At 45.7% G+C, this 26617-nt stretch overlaps 1 protein-coding gene and 1 long non-coding RNA gene across 9 annotated transcripts in view; one reads left to right on the top strand and one right to left on the bottom strand.

Annotated features, from left to right (window-relative positions):
- Window positions 1-26617, bottom strand: part of LOC144116373 (protein tolkin-like) — a 1150388-nt gene that overhangs the window by 473764 nt on the left and 650007 nt on the right. The gene's annotated exons all lie outside the window — the stretch shown is intronic.
- LOC144116374 (uncharacterized) overlaps window positions 1-26617 on the top strand; it is a 158011-nt gene that overhangs the window by 120591 nt on the left and 10803 nt on the right. For 2 of the 6 annotated variants that reach the window (XR_013311851.1, XR_013311858.1), the window contains one exon: window positions 3105-4167. The exons of the other annotated variants lie outside the window; for them this stretch is intronic. This is a non-coding gene — a long non-coding RNA (uncharacterized LOC144116374). Of the gene's footprint in view, window positions 1-3104; window positions 4168-26617 lie in introns of those variants that run through there. 6 annotated transcript variants of the gene reach the window in all.

Here is a 26617-nt window from a genome sequence, read left to right as displayed (position 1 = left end):
CGTAGCAGGGGGTGGCAGAAGGTTTGGTGGGCGGATGAGATTAAGAAGTTTGCAGGCAAAGGGTGGATGACGCTGGCAAAAGACAGGGTTAATTGGAGAGACATGGGAGAGGCCTTTGCCCTGCAATGGGTGTAGTAATGCTGATGATAATGATGAATGAAATTGGACGATAGTTTCCAGCATCAAGACGGTCACCTCTTTTGAAAACCGGAATCACTCGGTCCATTCGCCAATAGCCAGGAAAAACATGGTCCAGAAAAATTTGGAACAAATGAGTAAGAATATGGGCCATGGGTTCCGCATAGCGACGTAGGAATACGTTAGTTACATTGTCAGGGCCAACTGCATTGTCTTCACTTTAAGGTTGAGTAGCATATTGAAAACACCTTCATACGCAATGAAATCCGGTGGGTGATAGATTCGGGAGGTAATAATCAAACTGGACGTCTTTGTGTGCCGTGGTGAAAACAGAGTGAAAGTACTCATTAAAGCAGTTGGCAATAACGGACGGTTCATGCGAGATGCAATTACTAAGAGATAATTGACTCGGCTCTATTTTAGTTTCACTGAGGTATCGCCAGAACTTCTCAGGTCTATCTTTAAAAAGCCAGGGAGTGAGTGAGTGAAGTATTTTGCTTTTGCTTCGGATAAGTGAGAGGCTACCGCAGTTTTAAGGGCTTGATGAGTTGCATTGAAATGACCGTTAAGTTTGGCACTTTTTAGCTTGCGATGGATATGAATAATTTCCTGTGTCATCCATGGGCTCTTTTTGTTAGTTTGTACACGTCTGTTTGGTACATGAGTTTCGAGGTACATGACTGGTACATGATTTTTCGAGGTTTGGTACATAATAAGTCCGGTAACAAAAATTCACCATTAAGTTATCGTCCGATCTCGCTCACAAGCGTACCCTGTAAAATCATGGAGCATATACTCTACTCCGAAATCATGCAGTTCCAGGATGCGAACAAAATATTTCGTCCTGCACAACATGGATTTCACAAGAACTATTCCTGTAGCACACAATTAGTTGTCCCTTTTCACTATCTGTATGCCAACCTCGACTTGAATATCCAGACTGACGCGATTTTTTTAGACTTTGCTAAAGCATTCGACGAAGTTTCCTATTGACTTTTGTTATTAAAACTTTTCCAGCTGAATTTGCACACCTAACATCTTAAAATTGATTGAAGAATTTCTAACGTGTCGCTTTCAGTCAGTTGCTATTAACAGCTAGTCATCTCATACTGCCCCACGTAACATCAGGCGTAGATCAGGGCTCGTTCCTAGGTCCACTCCTCTTCCTGGTATGTATAAATGACTTGCCAGAACGTCTTTCATGCAATATCCGCTTATTTGCCGACGACTGCGTTATCTTCGCTCAATAACTAATATTTCTGAACGAAAAGTCCTTCTGGATTATCTTAACCACGTTGGAAAATGGTGCGATGATTGGCTTATGACACTTAACCCTAGCAAATGCAAGCTGATTTATTTATTTATTTGTTTATTTATTTATTATTCCTCAAAGATCCCTTGCGGAATATTATATGAGGGGTGGGGGGAAACGGCAAAAAAAAAGTATTACGTAATTTAAAAAGATGGACAGTCGTCTACAATCATGAGAGCGCTTCTTCTATAGCGGACTTGAAAAATCGATGCTTGATGATGGCGGCCACTTCTCTCGGCAAGGCATTCCAATCACGGGCAGTCTCCAGAAAAAATTATTGCTGGTATCTTGTGGTATGGGCACGTTGGGTATATACTGCGTTCGTATGGTTATGGCTGGAAATACGATGTAGGCACGGGATGATTTCATTAGCTGCTGAAAAACTATGAACGAATTTATGAAACAACCCGAGACGTGCTGATTTACGACGCGTGACTAGTGCACGCAACTGCAATCGCCTGAGATGCTGGTATGATAAGTGTAGTCAGATAAGATGAATCTGGCAGCGCGATTCTGAATTGACTCAATAGTACTGATTAGATTAGTTTGATGGGGGTACCACACAGCGCTAGCATATTCGAGTTTTGGTCTGACGAGCGCTTTGTAGGCTAGTGATATAAGAGTACTGGGTGTTAATGCAGTGTCGTGCCGATGGTACTCAAGGACGCTATTGGCAGAGTTGGTTATGTGGGTGATATGGCATGTCCAAGTTATATCGTTTGAAATATGGACGCCTAAGTACTTGTAATTATTGAGGAAGAAATTGGAGAGTTATCTATAGCGTATACAGCCGGGCGAAAGTTAGGACGATGGTGAAAGGAAATCAATGAAGTCTTAGAAATATTAAGAGACTTGAGCCGCTTGTTGCACCAATGTTGCACTTGTGAAAGATCATTTTGGAGGGCGATGCTATCTGATGCATTTGTTATAGGGCTATATATGACACAGTCGTCGGCGACCAGCCGGACGCTAGAAGAAATGTTAAGTGGTACATCATTAATGTATATCAGAAAAAGAAAGGGACCTAGTGCAGAGCCCTGGGGGACGTCAGATATCACATGTAAAATGTTTGGTTTGGTTTATATGGGTTTAACGTCCCAAAGCGACTCAGGCTATGAGAGACGCCGTAGTGAAGGGCTCCGGAAATTTCGACCTCCTGGTGTTCTTTAACATGCACTGACATCGCACAGTACACGGGCCTCTAGAATTTCGCCTTCATCGAAATTCGATCGCCGCGGCCGGGATTGAACCCGCGTCTTTCGGGCGAGCAGCCGAGCGCCATAATCACTCAGCCACCGCGGCGGCACAGGTAAAAGGGATGGCGAATGACAGTTAGCACAGACGAACTGATGACGGTCTATTAAGAAGGCGCGGATCCAATTAACTATCAAGGGGCGCAAATTTTGGTGAGATAGTTTGTGAAATAAACGGCCATGAGGAGCTTTATCGAACGCTTTTTTCGAAATCTAGGAACAGAGCATCACAATGTATATTGCGGTCTAAGTATGAGTGTAAATTATGTAGAAAGAGGGCACGCTGAGTTTCACAAGAGCGGCCTTTGAGGAAATCGTGAGGATGAATGGGCTTTGAGGATGGGCTCGGCGGCACAACCGAAATGGATCGCCCTAACTGCCTTCGCTTCTTCGTTGCGCAGTTCAACCCACTTTCCTGGCTGCTCGCTGTTCTCGGAGAGCTGTCCGCCTGCACATCATTGCCTGTGCTTCCCTCTGCGCATGCCCATACCGACAACCGCCGCAAGATCACGCTTTAGACAGCCAAGTGGGAGCCTCTGCCTACAATGGGGATACTCTGCTTCTGCTGCATTATCTTCATTGACCTTGGCCAACGGTTTTAGATAAGGGCAGTTGGAAAACAGCGGCGGCGCGCCATGGAGCAGAACGGACCCAAAACGGCTACCGCCTAGGCGGTGGCGCTGCGGTCGCTTTGGGATGGGCGCGTCGTCTGCTACTTCCAGCTTGAGGAGCGTCAGTAGACGGTGACTTTTGTGCGTACAGAAACGTATTTATAATGAATACAAACGCAAGTTGCGCCTCATCTCTTTTGTAATAATGAAACAAAACGGCTTAGTAGCATTTATAACCACAACCTTAGCCGGGCACGTTGAAGACGCGTTGGCAAAGAGCTTATCTCAAGCGTATTAGATACGCATTCAAGAAGTAAAGCTACCGTTCTCGCAGTCTCGATCACTTATAGAAAATGCCCCAACCACCAGAACGATTATATTTTCATCTTGACGCATCCAAACAGAGAAAATGACTGAAGAAAAAATTAAAAGCGCGTATGCTGCAAGAAAATGAAAGAAAAAGCATGTAGTGCTTCTTTTAAGCTTTTGTCGTGTTTTATTTACAGACACTCAACTTCTAGTGTTCTAATCAAGAGAGGAAAGTTTACAGTCTGCTTTGCAACCGCATATTACACACGCGAGGAACTCAAACTACGAATGGGTAAGCGGCACGTCGTGTTTATCTGATTCTGACTCGTGGAACCGCGGAAAGAAGGGCTTTCACTTTCGGCCGAGATCTACAGACAAAAGCTCAACCCCGAGCATCCTGGCCTCTCGTGCCGCAGGCGTAGAGCGCGCTTTGCAATACGTAGACGAGCGCGGTTTGAAGCAGCCGCGCCCGGCGCAGACGATGCGAGGCGCGAGCCAGCGTAGAGCAAACTGTCCACGTGAACAGGCGCAGCCAATGGGTGTAGCGGCGGAAAAGAGAAAACCAAAACTAACGTGGTACTGTCAAAACCCTAGAGATGGCACTCGCATCTCTTTGAGATGAAAGCGGCAACGGAATTGGGGCCGCATCCCGGGGGCCAGTTTTCCAACTGTCCTTATCTAAAAACGTTGCCCTTGACCACCGTCATCGCTATCTGCGAGAATCACCGCGCCCTCCCTTGGATGCGGCTACATAATGCCCGACCAAACCATCGCATCGCTTAGTGGGCTCGGCGGCACTACAGAAATGGATCGCCCTAACTCCCTTCGCGTCTTCCTTACGCAGGTAATGAACTATCACAGCGTTCACCCCAAACGCTCCAGTAACCGCTGTCTGTGCTGCCGGGCCCACGGAGATCTATATCTATGTTTTATGAGTGCCCCCACATGTTAAAACTACTATTGGCGACCGGGGATGTGGAAACAAATCCCGGGCCTCCCCCTACCTCTGCTTCTAACAATTCCAGTGACATACTCGCCGCGCTGATGGCTTTACAATCCGGGCAGTCAACAACCTTTGAGCAGCTAGGCTCTATTAAGTCCACCCTTGAAGAGCATGACAAAGCATTTGCGCACCTAAACACTATGCGTGCGAAGATTGGGACAGATTTCCACTCTATTTCAGATGTAAGGTCTCAAATTTACAGTATGCCAAGCATTACCGCTAACTGCTCAGCTCAGGTATCTACTTTGACTGCCCGGATGGATGACCTTGAAAATATGTCTCGCCGAAGCAATTTGGTGTTCTATGGGCTCAAAGATGCGGAAAACGAAAGCTGGAGGGAATCTGAAAAAAATTGATAATTGATCACTGCCAGGAAGGACAACCTGAGTATAACCATCGAAAGCGGTGATATGGAGCACGCGCATCATCTAGGCACATTTAAAAGAGAAAATCACCGCCAAATAATAGTTAAATTTCTGCATTTCAAGGACAACTAACGGGTTTTATCATCAGCTTATAAGCTAAATGCACTAATTACGCAATTAGTGAAGATTTCTCCTCTAACACCCGACTCGCCCATAAACGCCTCATTGAATTTGCGAAAGCTGGCCACATCTCCTACAAGCTCCGTCACAACAGGCTCATCTCTAATGCTAAAACGTACAACTTTGATCACACCGCTGAGAAAGTGCTCGAAGGTAAATCATAGCAGCCACCAATCCGCCTCAGCAGTAATGTACGGTCCAAAAACGATCATCTGTCGCATTTTTTACACTAACATTCGCAGTATAATACCCAAGCCTGATTCCTTATGTAGTCTTATCAGCGCATCATCCAGTAACGTCGTTCTGCTGACTGAAACATGGCTAAATTCATCAATCTTGGATTCCGAAATCCTGCCCGAACTTCCTGACTTTGGTATATTCCGGAAAGACAGACCTGGCGGCTGCCGTGGCGGCGGCGTTCTTATCGCTGCCAAGCGCCTCCTAAATTGTTCTATTGTTAGCATAGTAACCTCGGTGGAAATGATTTGGGCGTGCTGTCATTCTTCATCCCCTCGCGTACTCGCCGGTATATGCTATCGACCGGCTGGCATGGACAGTTCATCCATGACGCTCTTTCATGACACGCTCGATTCGCTAATCTCATCTTACCCCCGCACCCCCATTTTGCTTTTCGCCGATTTCAACTTTCCGTCCAAGAGTGGAACGATATGTCCCACACCATAACAAAAACTCAGGCATCTATTGAATTCCTAAACACATGCTTTACTATCGGCTTGTCTCAAATTGTTTCTGAGCCCAACCGCACGACTGACCATACATCAAACATTCTTGACCTTATTTTGTCTACTCACCATGACAAATTCTATGCTCCTTCGTACATTACAGGCCTTAGTGACTGCGTTTTACTGCACACTACCTTTTCTACCAGCGTTACCAAAAGTAATAAATCCAAGAAAGTACTAACGCTATACGACAAAGGAGACTACGTTAGCATGAATCGTGACCTTCTTATTTTCCATGACCATTTTGCTTCTACCTACCACTTATGTTCTACTGAGTCGAACTGGTCTCTCTTCAAATCAGAATTACTGCGTTTGGTTCGACTTTACATCCCCACCATCAGCATAACAGAGATAAAACGTTCTGCATGGTTTTATATTACACTAAAACATAAGAATAACAAGAAAAAGCGTCTTTTCCGCGAAGTTAGGTAACACCAAATGCGCCTGGAACAAATACCACACCACTGCCAAGCAATATTCCGATCTCGCTACCCAAACTAAACGTCGGTTCTTTTCTACTACCCTGGCTGAAATGTTGCAAAGCAACCCTAAGCGCTTCTGGTAAACAATCATCCCTGATGTAGATAATACTATTTCTCTCATTGACGGCACTGGCTCACCAGTAGGCGTATCCGACGTACCTTATGTCTTGAACCATGCATTTTCTTCAGTTATTACTAATGAAAAAACTTATGATTTTCCTGATCATCCACCTTTGCCGCATCCACCAATGGACGGCATAACCTTCAACGCACATGGTATTGTTAATATTATCGACTCGCTAAAATGTTCCTTTTCCTGCGGTATCGATGGAATTAATTCCAAAGCCTTAAAGAACATCTAAAAATGTTTCCAGTCTTATTCTTTCTCTCATTTTTCAACAGACGTTTGATACTGCCTCCGTTCCACATGACTGGCGAAATGGGAAGGTCATAGCAGTTTTCAAGAAAGGTGACCGATCATCCCCAAGTAATTACCGACCCATTTTGCTAACCAGTGTAAGCTCTAAGATCATGGAACACGTCATTTACTCTAATCTTGCCATATTTCTAACATCGGTCAACTTTTTTCATCCAAACCAACACGGATTCCGGAAAGACCACTCATGTGAAACCCAATTAGCTTTGTTCCTGCATAAAATTCATTCTTATCTTAACCGCAATATCCCAACTGACGCACTATTTCTAGATTTTGAGAAAGCTTTCGATAAAATAACCCGTTCCAACTTTTTACTTATTGTATCTGCTAAGCATTCATCCTAGTGTCTTGAACTGGATTCGAAGCTTTCTAACCGACCGCATGCAATTTGTCTCCGCTAATGGCTTCTCATCATCTTACACGTTCTTTTTTCCAAGTACCCCAAGGCACAGTTCTTGGCCCCTTGCTCTTTCTAATATAGATTAACAACCTGCCTTCCACAGTAACATCTATCATCCGCCTTTTCGCGGATGACTGCGTACTCTACCGCCCCATTACTAACGCCGAGGATGCTTACAACCTCCAAAATGACCTGGATAACATACTTAAGTTGTGCATTACGTGGCTAATGTCCCTAAATACTACAAACACTGTGCAAATTTCATTTCACCGCCGCCGAAATTATACTCCGCCTACTTATAAAATTAACGATGCTGCAATTAATTCCACTAACTCTTTTAAGTATCTTGGTATTAACCTCACTAGTGACTTATCATGGTCTTGCCACATTAACCGCATAATAAATTAATCTAATCGAGCAGTTGGGTATCCCTGTCGCATAACCTGCGCATGGCACCTTCGTCCTTAAAATTACTAACTTACAAAACGCTTGTGCGACCTAAAATTGAATAACCTTGCGCAATATTTGACCCCCATCTCTCTGACCTTATCTCAGCCCTTTAATGTTATTTATTTATTTATACATACTGCTAATCCCATTTGGTATTGTTGCAGGAGGGCAAAATAGGGTTAGTAATAACAGTTCAAAAAAATACGTCATTTTGGTGAAGATCGTAAAATAGACAACTAAGAGTAAGAGTAAAGCAAAGGCACTGGAATTAACTTTGGAAATACAACCAAAAATACAACAACGCAGAATAACAATACAACGAACTGTATCATAACCATATCGAAACAAGGCAAATTAATCTCACAATAGGCGTCATGACAGAAGTTATATCGCAATAGTTCCGAAAACAATGCTGGTAGTCTGTGTATAACTGAACGAAGTTAACATTAAAAAGGCACACAGAATAGGAAGCAATATTAGCAACACAGAAAACACACACACAAAAATATTTGCTAATTAAGTGCGGAGCTCTCGATAACAGCGCTGAGCTTTCCTAACGATGAGCTGCTAACGATGAGCTGATTCTGTTCTGAATCGCGCCACTCGTTTTATTCTTTCAAACTACACGCGATACTCTGGTATATCCGCCTTAAAGTTTTAACTACAACTTCCTTCTCTCGCTTCCCGTCGCCGAATTTCACGTTTCTGCCTTTGTCACAGGTTTTTCCATTGTTCACCCCGTGACAGTCAGCTCATTCTACCAGTACGTCAAACACCCCGCGCAGGCCATCCTAACAACGTCATCACGCATCGCGCCCGCACTACTACATTCCAGAAGTCATTTTTTGTGCACACAGCTTGCGACTGGACTGACCTTCCCTGCGGCTTCGCGCTAATCCCCGATCCTGCCCATTTCAAGACTGCCATCGAGAAAGCCATGTCATCGTCATTATTCCCACGTAACATTCATTGTTAACCACCGTTCTTGTACCAACCGCTCATGAAATGCCCCGCCAGGGACCCTTGAAGTTCAAATAAACAAACAAAATAAAAAAGAAGGGAAGTAAGGAAAGTGGCAACATGCGAGTACAAAATAAGCTCCATGATTTTGCAGCAAACACAGGTGAGTGAAATCAGGCGCGGGGATGAACGGTTACCTTTTCTAATACTGCGATGACTTTACCAATCCCTCAGTCACGCAGTATCGATCCTGTTTAAAGCGATTGCTGGAACATGAGTGACAAAATGACGCTGCAAGCACAGACCTAACCCGTTTTCGTTCTCTTACAGAATTACTAACAATCCAACAGAGCACGTCCACTCATATATATATATATATATATATATATATATATATATATATATATATATATATATATATATATATATATATATATATATATATATATATATATATATATATATATATATATATATATATATATCAGCAGACAAGTTAAAGGAAATGAGGGGCCCGTTTGACAAATTTATGAAGGGAGCCAACAGTCACCGAAACCAAGGTGCATAGGGGAACGTTAATTTTTTTTTTTAATGTGTTATCTTTATCAGTAAGATAATAATTCTTAGATTAATAAATTGCTTAAAGAAAATTACTTATAAAGCAGCAGAAAAAACAACCATGCCGCCGGTGGGATCCGAACCCACGACCTCCGAATATCGCGTCCGGTGCTCTTACCAACTGAGCTACGGCGACGGCTGTCCAATCTGCTGCTCTCGTGGGTATTTATGTTTAGTGGGTGTAAGCGAGCCTTGAGAGTGTTCACCAGCGCCACCCTCGACCATAGCGGCGGACGTAGCACGTCCTGTAATACCGCGAGCGTGACGTAGAACGTCATCTAACGGCGAGGGCGGAAACTGTGCGAGAGCCCTCTTATGCTACCTTTGGCATTAAGACTGCCAGAACCGAGACCCTCGTTAAGCTATCAGCAGACAAGTTAAAGGAAATGAGGGGCCCGTTTGACAAATTTATGAAGGGAGCCAACAGTCACCGAAACCAAGGTGCATAGGGGAACGTTAATTTTTTTTTTAATGTGTTATGTTTATCAGTACGATAATAATTCTTAGATTAATAAATTGCTTAAAGAAAATTACTTATAAAGCAGCAGAAAAAACAACCATGCCGCCGGTGGGATCCGAACCCACGACCTCCGAATATCGCGTCCGGTGCTCTTACCAACTGAGCTACGGCGACGGCTGTCCAATCTGCTGCTCTCGTGGGTATTTATGTTTAGTGGGTGTAAGCGAGCCTTGAGAGTGTTCACCAGCGCCACCCTCGACCATAGCGGCGGACGTAGCACGTCCTGTAATACCGCGAGCGTGACGTAGAACGTCATCTAACGGCGAGGGCGGAAACTGTGCGAGAGCCCTCTTATGCTACCTTTGGCATTAAGACTGCCAGAACCGAGACCCTCGTTAAGCTATCAGCAGACAAGTTAAAGGAAATGAGGGGCCCGTTTGACAAATTTATGAAGGGAGCCAACAGTCACCGAAACCAAGGTGCATAGGGGAACGTTAATTTTTTTTTAATGTGTTATGTTTATCAGTAAGATAATAATTCTTAGATTAATAAATTGCTTAAAGAAAATTACTTATAAAGCAGCAGAAAAAACAACCATGCCGCCGGTGGGATCCGAACCCACGACCTCCGAATATCGCGTCCGGTGCTCTTACCAACTGAGCTACGGCGACGGCTGTCCAATCTGCTGCTCTCGTGGGTATTTATGTTTAGTGGGTGTAAGCGAGCCTTGAGAGTGTTCACCAGCGCCACCCTCGACCATAGCGGCGGACGTAGCACGTCCTGTAATACCGCGAGCGTGACGTAGAACGTCATCTAACGGCGAGGGCGGAAACTGTGCGAGAGCCCTCTTATGCTACCTTTGGCATTAAGACTGCCAGAACCGAGACCCTCGCTAAGCTATCAGCAGACAAGTTAAAGGAAATGAGGGGCCCGTTTGACAAATTTATGAAGGGAGCCAACAGTCACCGAAACCAAGGTGCATAGGGGAACGTTAATTTTTTTTTTAATGTGTTATGTTTATCAGTAAGATAATAATTCTTAGATTAATAAATTGCTTAAAGAAAATTACTTATAAAGCAGCAGAAAAAACAACCATGCCGCCGGTGGGATCCGAACCCACGATCTCCGAATATCGCGTCCGGTGCTCTTACCAACTGAGCTACGGCGACGGCTGTCCAATCTGCTGCTCTCGTGGGTATTTATGTTTAGTGGGTGTAAGCGAGCCTTGAGAGTGTTCACCAGCGCCACCCTCGACCATAGCGGCGGACGTAGCACGTCCTGTAATACCGCGAGCGTGACGTAGAACGTCATCTAACGGCGAGGGCGGAAACTGTGCGAGAGCCCTCTTATGCTACCTTTGGCATTAAGACTGCCAGAACCGAGACCCTCGTTAAGCTATCAGCAGACAAGTTAAAGGAAATGAGGGGCCCGTTTGACAAATTTATGAAGGGAGCCAACAGTCACCGAAACCAAGGTGCATAGGGGACCGTTAATTTTTTTTTTTAATGTGTTATGTTTATCAGTAAGATAATAATTCTTAGATTAATAAATTGCTTAAAGAAAATTACTTATAAAGCAGCAGAAAAAACAACCATGCCGCCGGTGGGATCCGAACCCACGACCTCCGAATATCGCGTCCGGTGCTCTTACCGACTGAGCTACGGCGACGGCTGTCCAATCTGCTGCTCTCGTGGGTATTTATGTTTAGTGGGTGTAAGCGAGCCTTGAGAGTGTTCACCAGCGCCACCCTCGACCATAGCGGCGGACGTAGCACGTCCTGTAATACCGCGAGCGTGACGTAGAACGTCATCTAACGGCGAGGGCGGAAACTGTGCGAGAGCCCTCTTATGCTACCTTTGGCATTAAGACTGCCAGAACCGAGACCCTCGTTAAGCTATCAGCAGACAAGTTAAAGGAAATGAGGGGCCCGTTTGACAAATTTATGAAGGGAGCCAACCGTCACCGAAACCAAGGTGCATAGGGGAACGTTAATTTTTTTTTTAATGTGTTATGTTTATCAGTAAGATAATAATTCTTAGATTAATAAATTGCTTAAAGAAAATTACTTATAAAGCAGCAGAAAAAACAACCATGCCGCCGGTGGGATCCGAACCCACGACCTCCGAATATCGCGTCCGGTGCTCTTACCAACTGAGCTACGGCGACGGCTGTCCAATCTGCTGCTCTTGTGGGTATTTATGTTTAGTGGGTGTAAGCGAGCCTTGAGAGTGTTCACCAGCGCCACCCTCGACCATAGCGGCGGACGTAGCACGTCCTGTAATACCGCGAGCGTGACGTAGAACGTCATCTAACGGCGAGGGCGGAAACTGTGCGAGAGCCCTCTTATGCTACCTTTGGCATTAAGACTGCCAGAACCGAGACCCTCGTTAAGCTATCAGCAGACAAGTTAAAGGAAATGAGGGGCCCGTTTGACAAATTTATGAAGGGAGCCAACAGTCACCGAAACCAAGGTGCATAGGGGACCGTTAATTTTTTTTTTTAATGTGTTATGTTTATCAGTAAGATAATAATTCTTAGATTAATAAATTGCTTAAAGAAAATTACTTATAAAGCAGCAGAAAAAACAACCATGCCGCCGGTGGGATCCGAACCCACGACCTCCGAATATCGCGTCCGGTGCTCTTACCGACTGAGCTACGGCGACGGCTGTCCAATCTGCTGCTCTCGTGGGTATTTATGTTTAGTGGGTGTAAGCGAGCCTTGAGAGTGTTCACCAGCGCCACCCTCGACCATAGCGGCGGACGTAGCACGTCCTGTAATACCGCGAGCGTGACGTAGAACGTCATCTAACGGCGAGGGCGGAAACTGTGCGAGAGCCCTCTTATGCTACCTTTGGCATTAAGACTGCCAGAACCGAGACCCTCGTTAAGCTATCAGCAGACAAGTTAAAGGAAATGAGGGGCCCGTTTGACAAATTTATGAAGGGAGCCAACCGTCACCGAAACCAAGGTGCATAGGGGAACGTTAATTTTTTTTTTAATGTGTTATGTTTATCAGTAAGATAATAATTCTTAGATTAATAAATTGCTTAAAGAAAATTACTTATAAAGCAGCAGAAAAAACAACCATGCCGCCGGTGGGATCCGAACCCACGACCTCCGAATATCGCGTCCGGTGCTCTTACCAACTGAGCTACGGCGACGGCTGTCCAATCTGCTGCTCTTGTGGGTATTTATGTTTAGTGGGTGTAAGCGAGCCTTGAGAGTGTTCACCAGCGCCACCCTCGACCATAGCGGCGGACGTAGCACGTCCTGTAATACCGCGAGCGTGACGTAGAACGTCATCTAACGGCGAGGGCGGAAACTGTGCGAGAGCCCTCTTATGCTACCTTTGGCATTAAGACTGCCAGAACCGAGACCCTCGTTAAGCTATCAGCAGACAAGTTAAACGAAATGAGGGGCCCGTTTGACAAATTTATGAAGGGAGCCAACAGGACGTGCTACGTCCGCCGCTATGGTCGAGGGTGGCGCTGGTGAACACTCTCAAGGCTCGCTTACACCCACTAAACATAAATACCCACGAGAGCAGCAGATTGGACAGCCGTCGCCGTAGCTCAGTTGGTAAGAGCACCGGACGCGATATTCGGAGGTCGTGGGTTCGGATCCCACCGGCGGCATGGTTGTTTTTTCTGCTGCTTTATAAGTAATTTTCTTTAAGCAATTTATTAATCTAAGAATTATTATCTTACTGATAAACACAACACATTAAAAAAAAAATTAACGTTCCCCTATGCACCTTGGTTGCGGTGACTGTTGGCTCCCTTCATAAATTTCTCAAACGGGCCCCTCATTTCCTTTAACTCCTCTGCTGATAGCTTAACGAGGGTCTCGGTTCTGGCAGTCTTAATGCCAACGGTAGCATAAGAGGGCTCTCGCACAGTTTCCGCCCTCGCCGTTAGATGACGTTCTACGTCACGCTCGCGGTATTACAGGACGTGCTACGTCCGCCGCTATGGTCGAGGGTGGCACTGGTGAACACTCTCAAGGCTCGCTTACACCCACTAAACATAAATACCCACGAGAGCAGCAGATTGGACAGCCGTCGCCGTAGCTCAGTTGGTAAGAGCACCGGACGCGATATTCGGAGGTCGTGGGTTCGGATCCCACCGGCGGCATGGTTGTTTTTTCTGCTGCTTTATAAGTAATTTTCTTTAAGCAATTTATTAATCTAAGAATTATTATCTTAGTGATAAACATAACACATTAAAAAAAAAATTAACGTTCCCCTATGCACCTTGGTTTCGGTGACTGTTGGCTCCCTTCATAAATTTGTCAAACGGGCCCCTCATTTCCTTTAACTTGTCTGCTGATAGCTTAACGAGGGTCTCGGTTCTGGCAGTCTTAATGCCAAAGGTAGCATAAGAGGGCTCTCGCACAGTTTCCGCCCTCGCCGTTAGATGACGTTCTACGTCACGCTCGCGGTATTACAGGACGTGCTACGTCCGCCGCTATGGTCGAGGGTGGCGCTGGTGAACACTCTCAAGGCTCGCTTACACCCACTAAACATAAATACCCACGAGAGCAGCAGATTGGACAGCCGTCGCCGTAGCTCAGTTGGTAAGAGCACCGGACGCGATATTCGGAGGTCGTGGGTTCGGATCCCACCGGCGGCATGGTTGTTTTTTCTGCTGCTTTATAAGTAATTTTCTTTAAGCAATTTATTATTCTAAGAATTATTATCTTACTGATAAACATAACACATTAAAAAAAAAAATTAACGTTCCCCTATGCACCTTGGTTTCGGTGACTGTTGGCTCCCTTCATAAATTTGTCAAACGGGCCCCTCATTTCCTTTAACTTGTCTGCTGATAGCTTAACGAGGGTCTCGGTTCTGGCAGTCTTAATGCCAAAGGTAGCATAAGAGGGCTCTCGCACAGTTTCCGCCCTCGCCGTTAGATGACGTTCTACGTCACGCTCGCGGTATTACAGGACGTGCTACGTCCGTCGCTATGGTCGAGGGTGGCGCTGGTGAACACTCTCAAGGCTCGCTTACACCCACTAAACATAAATACCCACGAGAGCAGCAGATTGGACAGCCGTCGCCGTAGCTCAGTTGGTAAGAGCACCGGACGCGATATTCGGAGGTCGTGGGTTCGGATCCCACCGGCGGCATGGTTGTTTTTTCTGCTGCTTTATAAGTAATTTTCTTTAAGCAATTTATTAATCTAAGAATTATTATCTTACTGATAAACATAACACATTAAAAAAAAATTAACGTTCCCCTATGCACCTTGGTTTCGGTGACTGTTGGCTCCCTTCATAAATTTGTCAAACGGGCCCCTCATTTCCTTTAACTTGTCTGCTGATAGCTTAACGAGGGTCTCGGTTCTGGCAGTCTTAATGCCAAAGGTAGCATAAGAGGGCTCTCGCACAGTTTCCGCCCTCGCCGTTAGATGACGTTCTACGTCACACTCGCCGTATTACAGGACGTGCTACGTCCGCCGCTATGGTCGAGGGTGGCGCTGGTGAACACTCTCAAGGCTCGCTTACACCCACTAAACATAAATACCCACGAGAGCAGCAGATTGGACAGCCGTCGCCGTAGCTCAGTTGGTAAGAGCACCGGACGCGATATTCGGAGGTCGTGGGTTCGGATCCCACCGGCGGCATGGTTGTTTTTTCTGCTGCTTTATAAGTAATTTTCTTTAAGCAATTTATTAATCTAAGAATTATTATCTTACTGATAAACATAACACATTAAAAAAAAAATTAACGTTCCCCTATGCACCTTGGTTTCGGTGACTGTTGGCTCCCTTCATAAATTTGTCAAACGGGCCCCTCATTTCCTTTAACTTGTCTGCTGATAGCTTAACGAGGGTCTCGGTTCTGGCAGTCTTAATGCCAAAGGTAGCATAAGAGGGCTCTCGCACAGTTTCCGCCCTCGCCGTTAGATGACGTTCTACGTCACGCTCGCGGTATTACAGGACGTGCTACGTCCGCCGCTATGGTCGAGGGTGGCGCTGGTGAACACTCTCAAGGCTCGCTTACACCCACTAAACATAAATACCCACGAGAGCAGCAGATTGGACAGCCGTCGCCGTAGCTCAGTTGGTAAGAGCACCGGACGCGATATTCGGAGGTCGTAGGTTCGGATCCCACCGGCGGCATGGTTGTTTTTTCTGCTGCTTTATAAGTAATTTTCTTTAAGCAATTTATTAATCGAAGAATTATTATCTTACTGATAAACAACACATTAAAAAAAAAATGACGTTCCCCTATGCACCTTGGTTTCGGTGACTGTTGGCTCCCTTCATAAATTTGTCAAACGGGCCCCTCATTTCCTTTAACTTGTCTGCTGATAGCTTAACGAGGGTCTCGGTTCTGGCAGTCTTAATGCCAAAGGTAGCATAAGAGGGCTCTCGCACAGTTTCCGCCCTCGCCGTTAGATGACGTTCTACTCACAATTTCACCAGCGCTGCGACTAGGAACAAGAACAGAGAAGGAAGACAAGGACAAGCGCTACTAACAACTGAAAGTTTATTTGAAAAAAACACAGATTATATGCACACAACTGACAACCCAAAGCGCCTGCGCTTCCCCCACCAGGCACGCAAAAGAGAGTTAAAAATCTAGATACAAAATTTCACACTCATGTAAGTTTACAGATGGTGTGCTAACGCACGTGTCGATGTTCTTGTGAATGTGATAGGCTTCACACAACTCCCTAGTTAACTGATCTGGATGTCTGAATTTAATCTTAGCCCTGTTAAGCAGAGGAAAGCATGCTTTTTTGTTAGACACACCGGGTTTGTTTAGAAGACAATCTCTGTAATGAAGGGACAGATTTGATGAAGGAGCACCATTCAAAGAGGTTCTATGCTGACGTAAGCGTGTATTTATGCATTTACCGGTTTGCCCAATGTAACTCTTGCCGCATTTAAAAGGTATGTCATAAACCACTCCCTCTGCACATGGCACAAAGGTTGACTCATGATCCACCTGGCACGCATTTTTTCTTTTGCCTCTTATTTGCTTCTGTTCCCGGGCTCTTTTGTCAACAATAGCACAAACCTTGCCTAGTTTATTAGGGACCGAAAAGAGCACTTTTACCCCATATCTAGTGCCAACCTGCTTAAGCCTATGGGATAACTGATGAATGTAGGGTATTACCGCATACTTCGTTCTGTCATTGCCGGAATTTTCCTGTGCTTCATGTCTACCAAACGACTTCATCTTCTTCAGGATCTTGTTGCTAGCACGCGCTATCACATCTTTGGGGAAGCCCGCTGACCTTAGCCTTTGAACTTGCTTATCGAAACTGCTGCCTAAAGTATGAATACATGACTTAGTAAGTGCAGATCCTAAACAAGACACTGCTATGCCACATTTAACTATTTTCGAGTGCCCAGACTGATAATTTAGCAAGGGCTTTTCCGACCGCTGTAGGAAGGACCAACAAACATGATTCACCTTTTTCTCCAATCTAATATCCAAGAATTGCAGCTGATTATCTTCCGGTAATTCAAAGGTAAATTTCAGACCAAACCCGCAGTTTTCAAAAGTCTTTAAAATGTCATCCACATGTGCCTTGAAGTCATGGGATTCAACAAAAACAAGATAATCGTCTACATACCGGAAGATTTGTTTTACACGGTTGTCTAAGTTAACTTTAATGCTCCTATCTGCATAAGAAAGAAAGATATTACTAAGTACCGGAGCCACTTTTGAGCCAATGCACACTCCTGTTTTTTGAACATATAGCCTGCCTTCCCAATCAACAAATGTGGATTTGAGATAAAATGACACAAGCTCCAAAAACGAGCCCACAGAAACGCCACACTTTGAAATGAATGCTTCTTCATCATTATCCTCTACTATACATTTCTTAACACACTGGAGGAGCCTATCATGTGGCAATGAATAGAATAAATCCTGCACATCAATACTAAACATATCACACCCACCAGGATTATTTCGTTTCAGATATTGCACAACCGCCTCGGAATTAGATACAAGAAACGGGTCTTCTACTGTCAGTGAACACAATTTACTTTGCAAAAAACTTGAAACGGCATGTTGCCAAGTTCCCCGTTCAGTAACAATGCAACGGAAGGGGATGTCAGTTTTATGGGTTTTGGCAGCAAAAAACACTTCTAAAAAGTTGCCTTTCGCCTTCTTAATGGATGCTTGCAGGCCAACTAAATTCATATCACCTACCAGCCTTAACGCCTCTATTTTTTGTTTAAGGGCACTGGAACGCACAGGCTTAAAGTTTTTGGCAACTGAATTCCTAGCCTTCTCACGGAAAAGTTTCTCTGGCAGCGTAACGAAATAACCTTCTTTATCCGAGACAACCACGCGAAGTTTTTCGGACGTCAAGAAATCGGTCAAGTGCGCAAAGTCCCACCTTTTGGCCGGCCCTCCACCACTCTTCTTGAGGGCCTCAACACATTCCACAACGCACCTAGGCTGCTCTTCTTTCCGTGCTTGGCGCGCGATTGACCTTCCAAGAGCCAACTTTTCTTCTTTTCCCAAAGAAGGCTGGACACCGAATTTTGGACCCAACTTTAGAATCTTCTGGAACTTGTCTGGCACCGGCTGATCACCCAGGACCAAGAGCTTTCCTTCGGAGCACGGAGACGCTGTACTGGAGGGAAACCACGGGCGGGCGGTGTACCAAAGGAACTCGGTATGTTTTTTCGCTTGTTCGCACCACTCATGGAAGTGCCGCACACGATTTTTGTCCTTCCCACACACCACCCAAAGGCAATCCTTGTAGTATCGATGTTGACGCCACCACTCTGAAGATGCAATCCGGCAAATCCTGCGGCTGTGCCCTTTAGATGGGAGGAGGCCACCGCACATAACTTGGACCTCAACTGGGCAAAGAGCACGTCTGGCATGCCACGAAGCTACCCTTGCTTTGAAGGCACAAACTGCAATTAGGGAAGCCAGGGCTGCCTGGTTGTCAAAAGGAGCGGGATTAGGACATAGAAAAGAGCTCAATGTACTAGAAATGAACTGTAGCAAAATGGTGGTTTGAGCTAGTTGGTACATATTCACAATTTCACCAGCGCTGCGACTAGGAACAAGAACAGAGAAGGAAGACAAGGACAAGCGCTACTAACAACTGAAAGTTTATTTGAAAAAAACACAGATTATATGCACACAACTGACAACCCAAAGCGCCTGCGCTTCCCCCACCAGGCACGCAAAAGAGAGTTAAAAATCTAGATACAAAATTTCACACTCATGTAAGTTTACAGATGGTGTGCTAACGCACGTGTCGATGTTCTTGTGAATGTGATAGGCTTCACACAACTCCCTAGTTAACTGATCTGGATGTCTGAATTTAATCTTAGCCCTGTTAAGCAGAGGAAAGCATGCTTTTTTGTTAGACACACCGGGTTTGTTTAGAAGACAATCTCTGTAATGAAGGGACAGATTTGATGAAGGAGCACCATTCAAAGAGGTTCTATGCTGACGTAAGCGTGTATTTATGCATTTACCGGTTTGCCCAATGTAACTCTTGCCGCATTTAAAAGGTATGTCATAAACCACTCCCTCTGCACATGGCACAAAGGTTGACTCATGATCCACCTGGCATGCATTTTTTCTTTTGCCTCTTATTTGCTTCTGTTCCCGGGCTCTTTTGTCAACAATAGCACAAACCTTGCCTAGTTTATTAGGGACCGAAAAGAGCACTTTTACCCCATATCTAGTGCCAACCTGCTTAAGCCTATGGGATAACTGATGAATGTAGGGTATTACCGCATACTTCGTTCTGTCATTGCCGGAATTTTCCTGTGCTTCATGTCTACCAAACGACTTCATCTTCTTCAGGATCTTGTTGCTAGCAAGCGCTATCACATCTTTGGGGAAGCCCGCTGACCTTAGCCTTTGAACTTGCTTATCGAAACTGCTGCCTAAAGTATGAATACATGACTTAGTAAGTGCAGATCCTAAACAAGACACTGCTATGCCACATTTAACTATTTTCGAGTGCCCAGACTGATAATTTAGCAGGGGCTTTTCCGACCGCTGTAGGAAGGACCAACAAACATGATTCACCTTTTTCTCCAATCTAATATCCAAGAATTGCAGCTGATTATCTTCCGGTAATTCAAAGGTAAATTTCAGACCAAACCCGCAGTTTTCAAAAGTCTTTAAAATGTCATCCACATGTGCCTTGAAGTCATGGGATTCAACAAAAACAGGACGTGCTACGTCCGCCGCTATTGTCGAGGGTGGCGCTGGTGAACACTCTCAAGGCTCGCTTACACCCACTAAACATAAATACCCACGAGAGCAGCAGATTGGACAGCCGTCGCCGTAGCTCAGTTGGTAAGAGCACCGGACGCGATATTCGGAGGTCGTGGGTTCGGATCCCACCGGCGGCATGGTTGTTTTTTCTGCTGCTTTATAAGTAATTTTCTTTAAGCAATTTATTAATCTAAGAATTATTATCTTACTGATAAACATAACACATTAAAAAAAAAATTAACGTTCCCCTATGCACCTTGGTTTCGGTGACTGTTGGCTCCCTTCATAAATTTGTCAAACGGGCCCCTCATTTCCTTTAACTTGTCTGCTGATAGCTTAACGAGGGTCTCGGTTCTGGCAGTCTTAATGCCAAAGGTAGCATAAGAGGGCTCTCGCACAGTTTCCGCCCTCGCCGTTAGATGACGTTCTACGTCACACTCGCGGTATTACAGGACGTGCTACGTCCGCCGCTATGGTCGAGGGTGGCGCTGGTGAACACTCTCAAGGCTCGCTTACACCCACTAAACATAAATACCCACGAGAGCAGCAGATTGGACAGCCGTCGCCGTAGCTCAGTTGGTAAGAGCACCGGACGCGATATTCGGAGGTCGTGGGTTCGGATCCCACCGGCGGCATGGTTGTTTTTTCTGCTGCTTTATAAGTAATTTTCTTTAAGCAATTTATTAATCTAAGAATTATTATCTTACTGATAAACATAACACATTAAAAAAAAAATTAACGTTCCCCTATGCACCTTGGTTTCGGCGACTGTTGGCTCCCTTCATATATATATATATATATATATATATATATATATATATATATATATATATATATATATATATATACTTAGGTATCACTGTAAGTCATGATTTAACTTGGCGTGAACATGTTAAAAGTTATTTCATCTGCAAACAAAACCATCTGATTTCTGAAGCGCTATTTACGTCATCCAACAAAAGTGGTCAAATAACTCGCTGTTAGGGCCAATATTAAAATACGCATCCCCTAATTGGAGCTCCCACCAAGCTTATCTAATCGATGTGACTTGAAGTCTGTAATTGCGCCGCCTGTTTCATTCAGTCTCAATATTCACACGAACTGAATGTGTCATCCTTAAAATCACAATCCAAGTTACGAAGTCTTTCTTGCCTACCCCTTTTTCATAAATTTTATTAAAGCTCACTCGGCCATGAGCCATGCATGTGCGCACCTCCGCCGCGCACACCCCATCGTACTGGTCACCCTCTTCAGGTTACTCGTTCACGCGCCCATACCTCAACCTTTCCCGCCTCCTTTCCACGAGCCGCGTCACACTGAAACGGCCTCTCCCACTCTATTGCTGCTATCACCTGCCCATCATCCTTCAACGCCAACATTGAAATTAATATATCGTGACAAACTGTAACAAAACTTTTGATTACCCCACCCCAAAAGGGGCCTTTCAGGTAAATAAATGAAATGAAACGAAAATGCCATACCGACTAGCTCAAATGTCGGTTTTACACGTGATATCTTCCTTGTATTTTTAGGCACTTCTACAGAGGGCAAAACACACCTCTAGAACGACCGAACTGTGTGTTCCGCAGCTCCAAAGCCGCTGCGACCAGGAAGGCAAAACATTATGAAATCTCCTGAGTTTAACTGCACACGCGTACATCCAGGCCATTTTTTTAACCAAATGTTAGCACTAGATATCGGGTGTTCAGCCCGAAACACTATCATAACGTGTTAAATACAAGCGTTTCGCTCTCTGTATGAAATCACCGTAAAGGCACTGGAAATGCTAGAAAAAAAGTTCAAAAAAGGCAAGTACGAAAAGGGCGCACACAGCGACGTGTCTGTGTCTTTTTAGAGCGAAAGTTCTACTCCTCCCTTACCAAGCTGCAAGTCATGAGGCTATGAAATCTGACCTTCAAACCGGGAGGAGCGGAGGCGTGGCTGTGACGTCATGCCACGTGACTCGCCACACCTCGCCACAGCTGCGTATGCAACTGCCGGAAACCGCTTCACGCGGCGTTCGCTGTATGCAAGCGTGTGACGTGTGTTCACTTTCACACAAAGCCATGGACGAGCAACGTGAGGGAACTGCTGCTTCGACGATGTATCGCTGCCGTCAAGAGGAATGGGCTGATCTTTACTACATGGAAAGGCGTCAGAATGGATAACCATGCATAACTTTCGCTCGCCCTACTTGGCTCAGCCGGGTTGAACCACAGCTAATTTTTGTCCTCATTATTGTTGCGCTGTCATTTTACCCCAATCGAATCCCACATGGGTCACATAAATTTCCTTGGGGTAATACAAAACAGTGCAGCAGTAGTGCTGGTTTCAACGAAATTTTTACTTCACGCACTGTCATCAGCTATACAGGGTGTCCCAGCTAAGAATTTCCACCATTTCTTAAAAATAGGCTTTTTGAGTTTGAAGAGCGCTTTTTGAGCAAAGTATTGTAAGCGGTGTGGTACCTCAGAATAAAGCTAAGACGTGTTAACTAGCAGGTTGCTTAACTAATATTGAATAGTTAACTTTTAACTATTACTGTTAGGCTCCTTAATTATTGAGAGGTCTGTAACCCATCGTAAATATTATCCATATCAGTTTTTAGAATTTAGCTGACGCGGTTACCCTAGGCGCTGTGGCCCAACAATTTTGGCTATATCGACGAGTTATGTGCACTGGAGAGGTCGCTTTGTGTGTGACAGGCTACTGCCTGTCACACACACGCAGTAGCCTGTGTGACAGGCTACTGCGATACGGCTCGGGTGCTTCAAAAAATGTAAGGGTTTGGGCGAATAAACCTCAGTTGCAAGTTGGCGCCTGTTCTGTTGTGTTCTTGTGCCTCTCTCGTCCTTGTTCCTTTCGCCCCGTCATGACATCATGTACACCTGTTCTCGGATTCATACGGCCGGCTGGGAGCAGCTGAGAAACCTGAGCACAGCCGCCTGGCTGCGGAGGTAGACCGGGAAGGGCCCAAAAGGAAAGAAAGGGCCAAAACAATAACCACTTGTGTTGGGTAGGTGTGCTGTGCCACTCACAGGACAGCGGAGGCAAAAAAAAATCAGGAGTAGAAAAAAAAACAGAACAGATACGCGAAAGGCAGGCAGAAAAGAAAGGAAACGAACACAAAAAAATGGCAATGGGGTGCACTCTACGCATGTCAGCGAAGGCGAACTGCCGCCACATCTCCCAGAGAAAGGGGGCAGAATGTACGGCCGAACTACTGTAGCCGACCGAACGGTCCCCTCCTCGGTTGGCGGCGGCCGCCGGAGCAAAACCGGAAGCTGCCTCGCCGCGCAGCCTCTCGAAGGCGTGACGTGAGCTCAGTTGCCCTCGTTTAGGGAGGGATTCCATCGCCCGTGTGGATACCTCTTGAGGGAAGCGCAGAGCGCGTGCACTAATGCAAACCAGTCCTATCGCCAAAGTAGGATACACTGCGTCTTGTACAGGCGTTGGTCATTTACAGAATAGCATACGGGCTTCAATATCATCAGCTCCCGAAAGGAACTTAAAGAGGACGACACTATCATTCGCAGCACGTACAAAACAGCTCACGGCCTTTCTCCTAACAGCTCGACCAAACGCCTACGGAACTTGGAGTCCCGAACAGCGTCGATGAGGTCAGAGACGCGGTCGTGGCATCACTAAACGCCCGGCTAAAACCGACCACCACCGGAAGATACATTCTTCAATGTATCGGTACAGCAGGAGGTCTAACCGACGAAACACTTCCCTTCCTGCAAGCATAAAAGGACAGACCCCGGTGGCTCCACTATCCAATCATATACATCCAAAAATCCACAAAGGCAGAAGGGTGGCTAGGGTCTCATCACGAAGCAGTCCATGTCGACATGGCGGCATACTCTGAACCCAGCATATTTGTAGCGGTCGCGCTCGACTACAACTACCAACTACTGACGAGCGCATCACTTCGGGCTTAGGATCCTGTCACGCCGGAAGCCATCACCCTCGCCGTAAGGAATTGCAATCTGGCGGATAAATCGGCCCACATAATAAGTGATTCGAAGCTAGCCTGTCAATATTATACTATAGGACGAGTTCCAAAAACGACGGAGGCCCTGGTCATACCATCAGGCCTTTCACACACTTTAAAGCACTCCCATAGCATTACATGGACTCCGGGCCATGAAGGTATTGAAGGCAATACGGCTGCAAACGATCTAGCTCGCGAGCTAACAAACCGAGCGGATGCTTTTCAATGACTCACCCCTCTATCACCATACTGTTGTGCACGGCTAGAAATCCTAAGACTGAACGGAAGGAAATATCCCTCTCACCACTGAAGAAACCACATTCTGGAGGCGAATACAGACAAGCACCTTGCCTAACCCCCACTTGTATAGCCTCATCCACCCATTCAGACCCCCCCCCCCCTTTTGTACGGCGGTTCCACGCCATTCCACATTACGCGGAGTTTCGTGAGAAAACCATCCCGTATGAGGACATCACAGATATCATAAGAGCAGTGGGAGGGAGCCATGACCAGCAATGGACTGGAAGCCCAGCATCACACAATCCGACGGGTCCAGACATCAGAGCAAGCCACCGGAGTCATGAGCTGAGTCCACGCACCTAACTCCTCTAACTAAAAAAAAGTATGAAATTTTTTCTCTGTGTCTCGCTCACATTAAAGCAAATCTGAGCACCAGTCATTCTGAAAGCCATCCAAAATGAAAAAAAAAAGTATAATTTCCGGGACCAAAAGAGCTCGAAATCTAATCTGTGGACTGAAAGATGCACCAATGCCAAGTAGTCCCACGAAAATTAAACGGCAAAAAAAACCATAGGGATTGATTATATGGTCTCCAAAACAAACTCGCACTTAGCCTGCATGAAACCTCCATCCTGGACTTGCAAACAGCTGTCCGCTCACGCACGGTTTTCGTGCTAGGGGTGTGTCCTTATCCCTTTTCAGGCCGCTGAGGCAGCGCAACGGGGATTGTGCCAGCCCTACACATATGAAACTGCTCCTGATCGCGCAGAAAGGAAGTAAAATGACGGAGGCATTAAAAGATAAAGTAAGATAGTGGACAGCTGAGATCGAATATAAGAGCTTACAAAAAAAAACAGAGAAAAACGAGAGGAAGAGAGAGAGGAACTGAACACCGGATCAAGTTAATCCGCTCCCAGGTTTAAGGATCCTGGCAGGCATCCCATGGCTGTAACGCGAATCTCTGCGGCTTCGAAGCATCCAACCAAACCCTGAGCACAAGATACGATAAATCCCCATCAAGCGCTCGCACACACAGACACACACATACACATATCGGCAAGAAGGAAAATATAAAAACAAAACGAAGAAAAAGGAACACAAAACTTTAAAACTTCTTATAAGAGAAGCAATTCAATGACCTGATGCAAGCTGGAAAAAAGGGGATATTTCTATTTTTCTTTTTTTTATTCTCCTCCAGAGCCGGTGGCGTAGTCCGCGGCCAGACCACGTCGCACTCGGGGAATCAATCATTCTACAGGGATAAAAGGGGAATATCAGGCGCCTTCAAGCCCCACACCGGCTACCGAATGAGGTTCCGAGCGGCTTCGGCCAAAAGCTCAGCGGCGGTGCTTTCAGTTTTCCGTTTTTTTCTTCCGCACTGATGCGCTTCGTCGCTGAGGAACTGCGCGATTTTCGAATACCGATTGGCGCCACTGAATGCCTCGAGCTTGCCAGAACCAAAACAGACGCATGTTGTTTGGTATCTCGAAAACACTGCTTATCTACCTGATACACACCATAAGCACACGACGTTGTACGATACATAAACGACTCGTGCTAAAAGGACACTGAACAGGAATATAAGTCGAGCTACGCTGACAGGATATCGTCGCGCGATGGCAAGTATGTAATTGTTACCGAATATAGCGCCATGTTCAGCCAGATGATTGCGTAAAATTGAAGAACATGTCGTGACACCTATCCAGGATTCCTGCAATCGCACCTGGTGACGTGATTTCTCCGACTGCTTCGATTGCTTTGTCGCTATCTTGCACAGTGCTACATAAACGGAAATGGTAACGTAATGTCGGAAAACCAACCGCCTCTTACTGATAGTGCGATTGGAGCAGTTTTTTCAAACCCGCGGTGGGAGAGGTTGGTATGCAGATTAGCAAGCCCGTACCAGGATGCTGCTATTCTGGGAATTTAAACAAGCGTACTGCGTCTCACGAAAATATTGTTCCACCTCAGTGCATTCCGGCAGGGTGTTTTTTTTTTTAAATTACGAAAACAACCCAATATACTCAAGGAGAAGGCAGGCGATGGTTTGGCTACCAGGCTCGAGGCATGAGTCTACAGCAGCCTGCTTCAGAACGTACGTGAACGAACGCCAGAACAGCGGCACAAGTCGCTAAACATAGCCTACCCTGCAGAGATGCCCGAAGTTGATGCAGTTCGCAAAGCGTATTCTAGTGGATCGAAGCGATGACGTGCGCACTGCTGCATCCATCCGGATGTACTCGATGGCTTCATCATCACGAATAATTACAAAAAGAAGAAAGGCCGCCACCGTCTGGAAGACGTTGAAGTAACGAGCATTAGCTGTTTGATCGCTCCGCCTACAGGAGCGATCAAGCCATCTAAGAGAGAAATTACGATGCACGTCTACCCGTTGTCGAGTTACATCCCCTCAATATACGTCCCAAACAGAATTTGCTTC

The sequence above is a fragment of the Amblyomma americanum genome, chromosome 1 (assembly GCF_052857255.1).
Source record: "Amblyomma americanum isolate KBUSLIRL-KWMA chromosome 1, ASM5285725v1, whole genome shotgun sequence".
Lineage (NCBI taxonomy): Eukaryota > Metazoa > Arthropoda > Arachnida > Ixodida > Ixodidae > Amblyomma > Amblyomma americanum.
Note: the sequence above shows the minus strand (reverse complement) of the source record. Positions and strands in the feature narration are given on the sequence as shown.